The following is an 11,599-nucleotide window of genomic DNA, read 5'->3' as shown; positions in this document are numbered from 1 at the left end:
CATAATAATAAGGGATCTGATTTTTTTAATATTTTTTTTTATATTATATATTATTATTAGAGACACTCTATTATACTATACTAATTAAAATTATATAAATAAAAAGTATAAAATTTTTTATAATTATTTTTTATTATATTATTATTATTTAAAGTGTAGGCTCTAATTTCTAAAATAATATTTTATCTCATAAAAAAAATTATAAACTTATATCTTTATTCTATAATTTATTTTATTATTATTATCATTATTGTTATTATTATTATTAGAATTTAATTTTAATATACTATTTTAGTGTAAAATAATTTTATACATGTATCTAATTATGTAACTAGATCTACTTGGTAGTATGTGGGGATAAGTGTCTCCATCAAGTTTTATAAAATTCTCAAGTAGTATATAGTATTAAATTTTGCACTTTGCTAGGTGACAATAGTTTTTGTGAAGAATGAGCTCTAAAATTGGTCAAATAAAATAAAAACACACTACACTTCCAAATTACCCACCTAAATCTTAATATTGGGATAAACATCTGCACACCTAATGAATTGAATATCTTATATATCCATTGTTCACATTGTTTAGTATTTTCATTGTTTACCTATACTTTTCCTTAAATTTTAGTTGCCCCACTATATAAATAATTTTGATCCCACTTTTTTTTCAAAGACAGTCATTTTATTAAATAGAAAATTTGGGTTTGGTCCTCAAAAGGAAAACAGAACTGAAGAGGTGGCACTCGCCAAAATAAACAATTCATTGACTAAAGAGCACTGAGAGAAACTTAAAAAAAGGAAATAAAATTGAGAACTAGCAGAAGGTAACTCCACAAAACTCATCTCTAGCTCTAATGGCAGCTTGAGCAATCTCCAAACTTAAGGAGTTTTTGTCTTCAAACACCTTTAGGTTTCGAGCTATCCAAATTTGCCAGAAGGTTATTCCAATGACACATTTCCTCCGAATACCACTATTGCCTGAACCCATGTTCTTTATATTCAAGACCCACCATTTTCACAACTCGTCATAATCTCCAGATATGTTAGCAATTCCAATTTCTGACCATACTTGAGCTAAATGTTGGCATGTAATTAAATAGTGCAGAACAATTTCTTCCTTAATTTGACATTTGGGGCAATTTAATGGGGCTGTAGGGATTCTAACTTGCAGTTTCTTCCTTACAGGTATGCCACCATGAATCGCTTTTCAAAAAAAGAGCCTAACCTTAGCTGGACACCTAAGCCTCCAAATTGAGCGCAATAGCTCCTTCTTGTGGAAAATTTCTGAAAGGTACTCCTAAGCTGGATGGAAGAATTGGAAGTTAATCGGATAACCGATATTTACTTAGCAAGAGCCTTTTTTTCCTTCCCCTATATAAGCTTGTTTTGTTCACCAGTTCTAGGAGTTTGCAAGATGTTTTGAGCTACTGTATCTATGAAAGTGTTACAGATTAGGACTTTATTCCATGTGCCATTAGGAAGCATTAGCTGATTGACCCATGTTAGGTTATTTTTTAAAACATTCATCGATTCTCTCTGAATTCTGCGTTTATTGTTTTCCAAATATCCTTATAGATACGGACTTGAGTACCTTGTCCAATTTGCCATTTCAAACCTTTTTTGAGCATGTTTCTGCCTTCAAGAATGCTCCTCCAAGTCCAAGAGGGGTTCTGACCAATCTGAGCATTCATGAAGGGGGAATAGGGAAAGTATTTGGCTTTGTAAACTCGGTACAGCAAAAAATCAATTTTCTTTAGTATCCTCCAACTTTTCTTTCCCAACATTGCCAAATTAAAGGCTTTCAAGTCTTTGAAACCAATCCTCCCTGATCTTTATTTCTGCACACAGTGTCCCACTTAATCCATTGAAGCTTTCTTTCATTCACCCTCTGACCCCACCAGAACTTCATCATTTTGCTTTGTATGTTGTCTGTGAGTGATTCTGGCAGTTTGAAGCAGCATAGGATGTATATGGGCACAGCAGAACCCACAGCCTTAATAAGAACTTCTCTACCACTAGCCGATAATAATGATCGCTTCCATTGATTAAGTTTCTTGGTTACCTTGTCTTCAATGTAGCTAAAGGTAGCGTTTTTTTATCTGTTTACAACTGCAGGGAGGCCTAGATATTTATCCTGTGAACGAACATGTAGAACTTGTAGAATCTCCATAATCTCATTCCTCAGCTCCTCAGGCATGTTCTGGCTAAAGAAAATCGAGGATTTGTTCAGGTTAGTAACTTGACCACTAATCTCACTATACTTTCGAAGTAGGTGAAGTAGATTTTGACATGTTTGAGCGTTGACTTTTTCAAATAGAATAGAATCATCTGCAAAAAACAAGTGACTAATGGTAGGACACCACCGGTTTAACTATAGACCTGAAAACTCATGTCTCTGTTCACCCTTGTGGAGCAGATGAGATAACTCTTCTGCACAAATGAGAAGTAGATTGGGAGAAAGGGGGTCTCCCTGTCGAAGACCCCTAGTAGGCTTGAAAAAGCCGTGAGAGAACCCATCCACAAGAACTGAGTAGGAAACCGTAGTCACATACTCCTACATCCAGCCAATCCACTTCTGACAAAATCCCATCCTCTTGAGCATTTTCCAAACAAAACTTCACTAAACTCGGTCATAGGCTTTACTCATATCTAACTTTAAGGCCATATCAAAATCACCTTGCCTCTTGTTCTTCAAATAGTGCATAAATTTATGGGCTATAAGTATATTATCACTGATTAACCTACCCATAATAAACTACTTTGATTCATGCTGATGATTTTATCCATACAAAACTGCATTCTATGAACCAGAAGCTTTGAAATTACCTTATAAAACATCGTACTCAGACTAATAGGTCGAATCTAAGTCATAGAATCAACACCTGTAATCTTTGAAATTAAACAAATTTGCGTGTGGTTCAGGGAGCGAAGCATTTTACCTCCAGAGAAAAAGCTAACACATGCTTGAAAGAATTCATTCTTGATAACCTCCTAATAGAATTGGAAAAATCTTGCTGTGAACCCATCCTCACTTGGCACTGAGAAAGGGTTGACAGAGAAAATAACTTTTTTAACCTCTTCCTCCGTGATGGGTCTAGTGAGTATGCGGTTCATTCTATCATCTACCTTCCTTTCCAAACCTTCTAGAGCATCTTTGGGGTTTTTAAGATTTGAAGTAGAAAAGAGCTTCTTGAAAAAGGACTCGACTACCTCCCCAATACCTTCCACATCAGTCAGGTACAGCCTGTTCTCGTCCTTCAGTTTCTCTAACCTATTCTATCTATTCCAAGCATGAAACTTTGCATGGAAGAACTTTGTATTTTGGTCACCCCACCGTAACCATTTCATGTGGGACTTTTCTTTCCAATATCTCTCCCTCTTCTCATAAGCCTCTTGAAGATCATCTTTTAGATTTAAAATGAGGCGCTTATCTGCTACCTGACCTTTCTGTTTTTCAGCTTCCAGCATCTGATTAAGCTCCACAATTAGCCTAGCCGAGTTATTATGATTGGTATGTTACCATTCAACAAGTTTATGATAGCAGTTTTTCAATTTGCTGAATAGAATGTACATTGGTGACCCTGAGAAATTTTGTTGCCAAGCTTCCTTGATAATGTTTTGAACCTCCTCCAACTCACACCACTTTTCTTAGAATCGGAACCGACGCTTCTATTTTCGAACTTGCTGATCGGTCTGAATAATGATTGGACGGTGGTCAGAACCCATATCTTCTAGGTGTAGAGCCCTTGCATTAGGGTACTCCGCCAACCATCTGTTAGAAATTAAGCATCTGTCCAGCGTCTCTCTTATTAGACTTTCCCCAAATTGTCTATTTGACCAAGTGAATTTGTAGCCTTCATAGCCAATGTCTCTTAACTTGCCCACATTAATGAAATAATTGAAACCTGTTACGAAACTTGCGGATTTGTGCATGCCTCCTTCTTTCTCATGCTGAGCCAAAATTGCATTGAAGACTCCAATCAGTAGTAATGTTCCCCAATGCCTTCAAGTCACCGAAGAATTTCCAAATATTGGGCATTATGTTGCTGTTCTTCACTGTGAAGGTGGACAATAATAACTACCCACAATATGTTCCTCCCTTTATCTAGCCAATGAAAATAAATAAAGTAGCTTCCTGCATCAATAATTGTTACCTGAGCGTCATAAGTCCATGCCAAGAATAATCCACCTGCCATACCTTGTGGTTCTACGCAAAAATTTTCTTCAAACCCAAATCTTTCACACTGCCTCCTAAAAAACGAAGAGGTATTTTTTGTCTCACGTAAAAATACCACCTCAGGAGAATGGGATCTTTTGATCTTTTGTATGTTGTGAACTATCAGGGTCTTCCCCGAACCCCGACAGTTTCACATCATCATCTTCATTGGCTTTGGAGTGCCAATTGCGGGTTGGCACCCTCTCCTGGTTCGGCCATATTCAAATCTTCAGCGTCTTTCTGCCTCCACCAAGTTTCATCCTCAGCTTCCTCTGACCTCCTTTTAACACCCACTGTAATGTGAGAATTAGAAACAGTCTTCCTAGCCAAGTGTTTATCTTTTGGCTTTTTGCTAACTAACCTGACCTTTAAATTGGTTCCTCTGATCTGCTGATAATTATGTACATCAATAATAGAATTTTCTTCTCTTTTACTCTATAGAAAACTTCAAACAAACACAATTGACTGCTCCTCCCTATTATTCTCTTTATTCTAATTGGCACAATTCAATTCTGCTAGAGGCTTTCTAGCAGTAATCAAAACTTCCCCTCTACTTATTCTCATTTCTTCCATGTCAGCGTTATTCTTGTTTTTCTTCTATTTTACAGATAATGCTGCCATATGTAAGAACCGCAATTAACTAAATGATTAATTAAAGAATTAAATTGCCTAAAATATAATCCAAAAAATTTAGAATGTGAATTAAAAATTTTAAATAAGATTTTTAGAATCAGTAGATTTTTCTGAGTCAGAAAATATAATTTTCTGCAAAAAATTGCATAAAAACTCGAACCGGTGAATGAACTGACAAAATCAATTTAAGTCTGTCCGGTACTGAATGAGAGTAACTAAAAACAGTAGAAAACCTTAGAAAAATAATTAAAATAAAAAATCGGGTATTAATTTTAAAGTTTTGACCCAAAATTGGGCCAAACAGACCAAAAATGCTAAGAGTTAGACCGGATCCAAGTTGGGCCTAAGCCCAACATATATAAACACTCAAATGAACCCCCACTTCAGCTCATTACACACTTCAAGAGAGGGAGAGCTGCTGAAGTGAAAAGAGAGTGAGGGTTTACAAGAAACACGATTCACCTCATCACTCAATTGACCATAACTCGAGCTACGGTGCTCTGATTCGTGTGCCGTCAGCGGCTACATGAAGCTCTCACCGTGCTCGTCATTTCTAGCTAAGCATTGTGGTAAGCTTCTCGAAATTTTTGGTCCAGTTTCAAGCCCTTGTGAAATTCGAAAATTTAGTTTTGGTTTTAAGTGAAGTCTTGTGATTTTGGGTATTTAGGTACACACTAGTACTTGACTCCTATTGGGTTTTGACTCAATCAATATTGAGTGAGGTGAGTTTATTCTTAACCCTTGTGAAATTGTGATTATGATAAACCCTAGGTTAATTAGCTATGAATTATGTGTATATAGCTTGAATTGGTGTTATATGGAGAATGTTGGTGACTTGAAAGTGAACTTGGTGGCTTGATTGAGTTTGAGAGCTTGTGGAAACTTGGTGGAGGTCAATTTGGTGATTTAGTCCATATTGGAAATCGGCCAAAGTATGGTTTCGGTTTTCTCTATGTAATATGTAATATTTCTGGACACTTAGGCTAGTGACCTATAGGATAGGATTGGACTAAATTGGTTGTTGAAATTGTTGTATGATGATGTATGATGATTTGATGAATTTGGATTGTTTTGATGAATTGTGATATTGATGTTGATAAAATGATGTTGAAGATTGAGATTGATATTGATCACGATGATTGTTGGTGATATAATGATGATGGATAATTGTGTTGGTTGAAAAATTTTATAGTGTGAAATAATTGATAATTGAGGTTAAGGAACATGTAATGTGAAGGGAAATTGGTGTAAATGGTGATTTGTAACACAAATGGTAAGTTATGAGGTAAATTGGAGTTTGGTGTGATTTTAAGTTGATTTTGGTTATGAACTTTAAGGATTTGAGAAATTTGTGAACTTTTGTAAAATTGGAATTTTGATGAACTTCAACAGATCATATCTTGAGCTACAGTTTATGAAATGGAATGAATTTTATATCAAATCAAAGATAATTGAAAGGACTTTAAAACGGTATCAATTTTGTAGAAATATGAATTTTTTAGAGAAAGATATGATCATTGCAAGTTGGTGTCTGAAATCTGAATTCTATGAATGCTGCAGAATTTGTGATTTCTGGTTTGTATGCGCATGCACACGATGGGATATGGCTATTGTTGGGAGTGCTAGCACGTTCTGTGTGCTCACACAACCAACAAAGTTTTGTAAGCTGTGCACACGCACAGCCTTGTGAGCACGCACACTCTGGAAGGTGCATTCTGTTGAGGGTGTTCGCACGCATTGTGCGAATGAGCAGAATGGAAATTTTTACTTCCTGTGCATATGCACACCTCTATGCGACACACACTTCTTAAAAAATCCTCCTCAGCGTGCGTACGCACAATCCTATACGTACGCAAACGGCCCTGTTTTTCAATAAAAACCTTGTTTTTAACTGTTTCACCTTCCCGGCAAGCTTGTAAACTTCCGTTACACTTATATAAGACTCTTTGGCTTGTTTTTGGATGTCAAAACATAGAAAAGGTCCTAGGCAATCTAATTTGGTATTTCTGATAAAAAGTTAGAGAACGGAGGCTTAGGTTTCTGAAGTACTGAGGATGGTTTTAGTTGAGTGAAAAGGCGGCGTATGGTATTGGTGATTATTGATAATGAATTGTGAAAGTGGTGAACTGAAGAGTTTTGAATGAATTATGAAAGTGGTGAACTAATGGGACTCGAAATTCAATGATGAATTATTGATATACTAAAAAATGATTTTCTGAAAACCACTAGATTGCTGTTATATACTGAGAATTGTTGAGACGCTATGCGCCGGCAGGGAGGATAGGTTAATCCCACCTATCGAGGTCGCAGCGGCGGTGTAAGGACGGTAGGTTTATCCTACTTACGCTGAGATGTGAGGCCTGTGGCAAGAGTATCCCACTCGCATCCCTTTGAAATCACTATAGTGTGTAGGCACTAATATCTTGGACCGTAATCCGGGCACGATAACTCGGGGGTTCCCATTATGAGTTCGTTGGGCGACATCTCCATGGAGATGTATCGGGTTGGCAGTTGAACCGACAATGTGATATCACATCCAAATAGGACATGAATTCAGCATGTGCATCTTTTATCTGTTTGCTTGCTTTGCCGACTTGTATTGCTTGCCTAATTGTATAACATGCCTAATTGCCTATTTGAATTATTTGACATATATGCTTATACTTGTGCTTTACTTGCATTGTATTAATTGTGCATTCTACTGGGATTGAGAAGGTTCGGAAGGCGGTGGCGATGGAATCGTATGGAGGATAGGTTGGTGAAGGCTGTGGGACAGCGGAGAGTTATTAGTTTAGAAATCCACTATGCTAGATTACCCCTTTATTATTATGGTTTTAGGTGATGTTTTAATGTTTTAGTTATACTTTAAGTTGAATCTTGTGATGGATATGAAGTTCTAGGATTGCCTCTGGCGTCCCAGAGTTTTATATCTTACATCACTGGGCATTGTTACCATACTGAGAACCTCCGATTCTCATACCATATTCTGTTGTTATTTTTTAGATGCAGGTCGCAACCTACCTTGGTGAGTTACTTGGTGCTGACAGAGCGAAGGATTGCTATCTTGTTTGAAGTCTTTTTTATTATTTTTTTTAAGATCTCTCACTTTTGTATTTATTTTGCCTAGAGGCTTACTTTGAGAGAAAGTTTGTATAAGATATTTTAACTATCTAAACTCTGTAAGTCTGTATGTAACTAGCCGGCTTAAACTCTACGAGTAGCGTCTAGATCTCTATATTATTATCTTTTGATATATCTATTTACATGTACCTTAATATCCATATGTATATCTTGTGCTTCGTTTAGTGTAGCCTCGTGAGTATGTTTTGCACTTTTCGAACCCTGTTTTTGAGCTTAATTCTTCATCGGGCTTCTAGAATATATTAATTCTTTCTATATTATATGTATGAGCATTAGAACTGGCGTAACATTTGATTAACCTTTGCTTTACGACACAAGGTAAGGCTTAGGGTAATTAGGTTGTTACATTTAGTGGTATCAGAGTGGTTCGTCCTCGTGAGCCTGAGGGATGGATCGATTATGCTTCATTGCATACTCTGTGTCTTTTTCTTTGATGCTATTTAGGTTATCTTATTGATATTGCATAGCATGCTTGTTTGTGAGTGCTTTTTTGGGATAAATGAAGCACTAGGCTTTGATATTGAGACTAATTTCCTTGATATTGATTGTTTGGTGTAGACAGAAACCGTAATGGCCACTCGCAGATGAGGTCGTACGCGTTTACGAGGAGAGATTGAAAATGAGCAACCGGCTGATAACCATGCCAAGTTCATGGCGGCAATGGCTAATCTTGCGAATACTATGGAGGCGAGTGCTGTTGCGACTCTGCAAGCTGCGCAGAGATTAGTTCAACCAGCCAGAAATGGTGACAGAAATGGGAATAATAGTGGGGAAGGAAACGGTAATGACTTGGGAGGTGCTCCGATGACCTTGGCTACTTTTCTCAAGGTTCATCCGCCAAGTTTTAGAGGTTCGACCAATCCTACAGAAGTGGATAATTAGTTTCAGGCCATGGAGCGTGCGCTACAAGCACAGCATGTTTCGAATAACCAGTATATAGAATTTGCTGCATATCAGCTTTTGGAAGAGGCTCAACATTGGTGGCAAGGAGAATGCCGCTTACTACAGCTTCAGAATGCCGATGTCCCTTGGGATGTATTCCAGACCACTTTTTATAAGAAGTACTTTCCTAAATCTACAAGGAAAGTGAAGGAGTTGGAGCTTATGCAGCTGAAGCAGAACTCTTTGTCTGTGGCGGATTACACTAGTCGGTTTGAAGAGCTTTGTAGGTTCTCTAGGGTATGTCAGGGTGCCCCGAAGACCTATGAAAGTTGGAAGTGCATTAAGTATCAAAGGGGCTTGAAGGATAATATTATGATTGTTGTGGCTCCATTGGAGATTCGGATTTTCTCCGAGCTTGTGAAAAAGGCAAAGGTTATTAAGAAGTGTACAAAAACGGTAGCCTCGTCAAGGGATACTCGTGGAGGAAACACTAACTGTGGACATGGCAAGTACTTTCAGCCGAATGGTCAGAACTTCAAGAGGGGAGGACATTGCCCTCAAGGTCAAGGCAATGTTAGGAGACCCACTTTTGATCAGTACCACCAGGCAAGTGGGAAAGGTAATCAGAGTAAGGCTTTCTCGAATTTAACTTGTGATCGTTGTGGGCATTTTAATCCGAATGACTCTTGCAAGATTGGTATAGGTGGTTGCTTCAACTATGGATTGTCTGGTCACATTGCGAGAGATTGCACTCGTGGGGGGAAGACTCAGAATGCGGGCCAGAACCAACAAGATTGGTGTTTGCTGTGAACGCCAATGGTGCTGCTAACGCGGATCCATTGATGAGAGGTATATGCTTAATTGGTGATAAAACATTAGTTGCATTGTTTGATACTGGAGCTTCGCATTTGTTTATTGCATTTAACAAAGTTGAAGAACTAGGATTGAAAGTGTCAGAATTAGCATTTGATTTGCATGTACATACTCAACATCAGAAGGTTGTGGCTAGGTTAGATTGTAGGCAAGTAGGTTTTCAAGCTTTAGGGTATAGATTTGTGCATGGTTTGATTTGCTTGCCAATAATTGGGTTGGAGATGATTTTGGGGTCTGATTAGTTGTCAAAGAATCGGGTTTTGTTGGACTGCTTTAAGCGATCGATTCAATTTATGCTGGAAGGAGAAAATGAAGCAGTGGTAGTTGAGAGATATTACCTAAACTTTGTAATGGTACACTATAGTGAAAAAGAGTGTCAGTATTATATATTGTTGACTGCAAATACGTTAGATAATAATCAAAAGTTAGATCAAATCTCATAGTTAGAGACTATCCAAAAGTGTTCCCGAAAGATATTCCTAAGTTTCATGGCTTCTAGATTTGTTGTGTTCATCAGTTTTTTGGCCTAATAGAATGAACGTTATTGTAATGTCTTATAAAAATGAAATTATACACCAATAAAAAAGTGCCTCGTCGTGTGCCATTTGTCCTACGTAGGAGTGTTCGTTCCAAAAAATACTATGGAACCTTCCTTGTAAAATGTGCCACCGTGGGTATTTTCATATTTTGCCCCTCTTGTATTATGGGGTTTTGGTATTTTGGAGAGTCATGTAAAGTTGGTAATATTAGAGATATTGTTTGATGAGATTGTTTTTTAGATATTGATTAAATATATTTTTTAACAATTTAAAAAAAAAAGTATATAGAACCAACTCCAAATTAGCGGAATAATTTAATTAATTATAAATATAATAATTAGTTTTATTTATTTATGATTTAAAATATTGGTTATTAAATGTTTCACCACATTCAAACTAGGAGGAGATAAATTCAGTATCATTGCAACGTGAATCACGGAAACTGATTCAATTAGCTTCCGTCTCTTCACCCTCTTTCTCTCTTCCAATGCCTAAAACATGATAAATCAAAAAATAGATTTAAAACCATCCAATTTACAAAGAAAAGAAACATCCTAATGCCTAGCATAAGCACCATTCACGTAGAGATTTTGGATTCACCCAAAAGTATTTGGTTGATTTTTTGCTAAAACTATTTTGGTTCCCTAGCATTATTGTTTAAAAAATTAATTTTTTTATATTTTTGTTATGTATTTATTGAAAAAATCATTTAAATTTTATATCTGTATTTTAAATAATTTTAAAAGTTTTCCATTTTTGAGTTCTATTCTGTGTTTTTTTTAAATATTTCAACAAAATTTTTAAAAACTAATAAAAAGTAAGTAAAATTAGTTAATTTAATATTTTAATTATTATTTTTTTATATTATGTAGTTACTGTTAGAATAAATAAATAAATAATACTAAATATTAAATTAAATAAAATTACTTCGTTATTGTCTTGCATTATCATATTTAAATATTATTTCAAGATAACATTTTTTTGTTTGGTATTTTTTATATAGCTTTTATGGATTTCATTTATTGAAACACATTTTTTATATATTTCCTATGAGATAGAACTTTTTATAGTTTATGAAAACCAAATATAATTGTGAATATATAGGAAAAACAAAAGTAATAAGGTAAGTATATTTTTGAAAAAAAATATATAAGAAACGTATAAAATTTAGAGAAAAAAAACAAGTTTATGAAAATTCTTTAAATAAAGTATTAAATTTCTAAAGGAAAATTAAGTTTCTAGAAAATTGTAATGTTTATATTTTTATTTTTCTATTAGTCTATTCTCTTAGACAAATGCTTACGTAAAAAGTGAAAATT

Source organism: Arachis duranensis, chromosome 10, assembly GCF_000817695.3.
Source record: "Arachis duranensis cultivar V14167 chromosome 10, aradu.V14167.gnm2.J7QH, whole genome shotgun sequence".
NCBI lineage: Eukaryota > Viridiplantae > Streptophyta > Magnoliopsida > Fabales > Fabaceae > Arachis > Arachis duranensis.
This window is presented reverse-complemented; position numbering follows the sequence as displayed.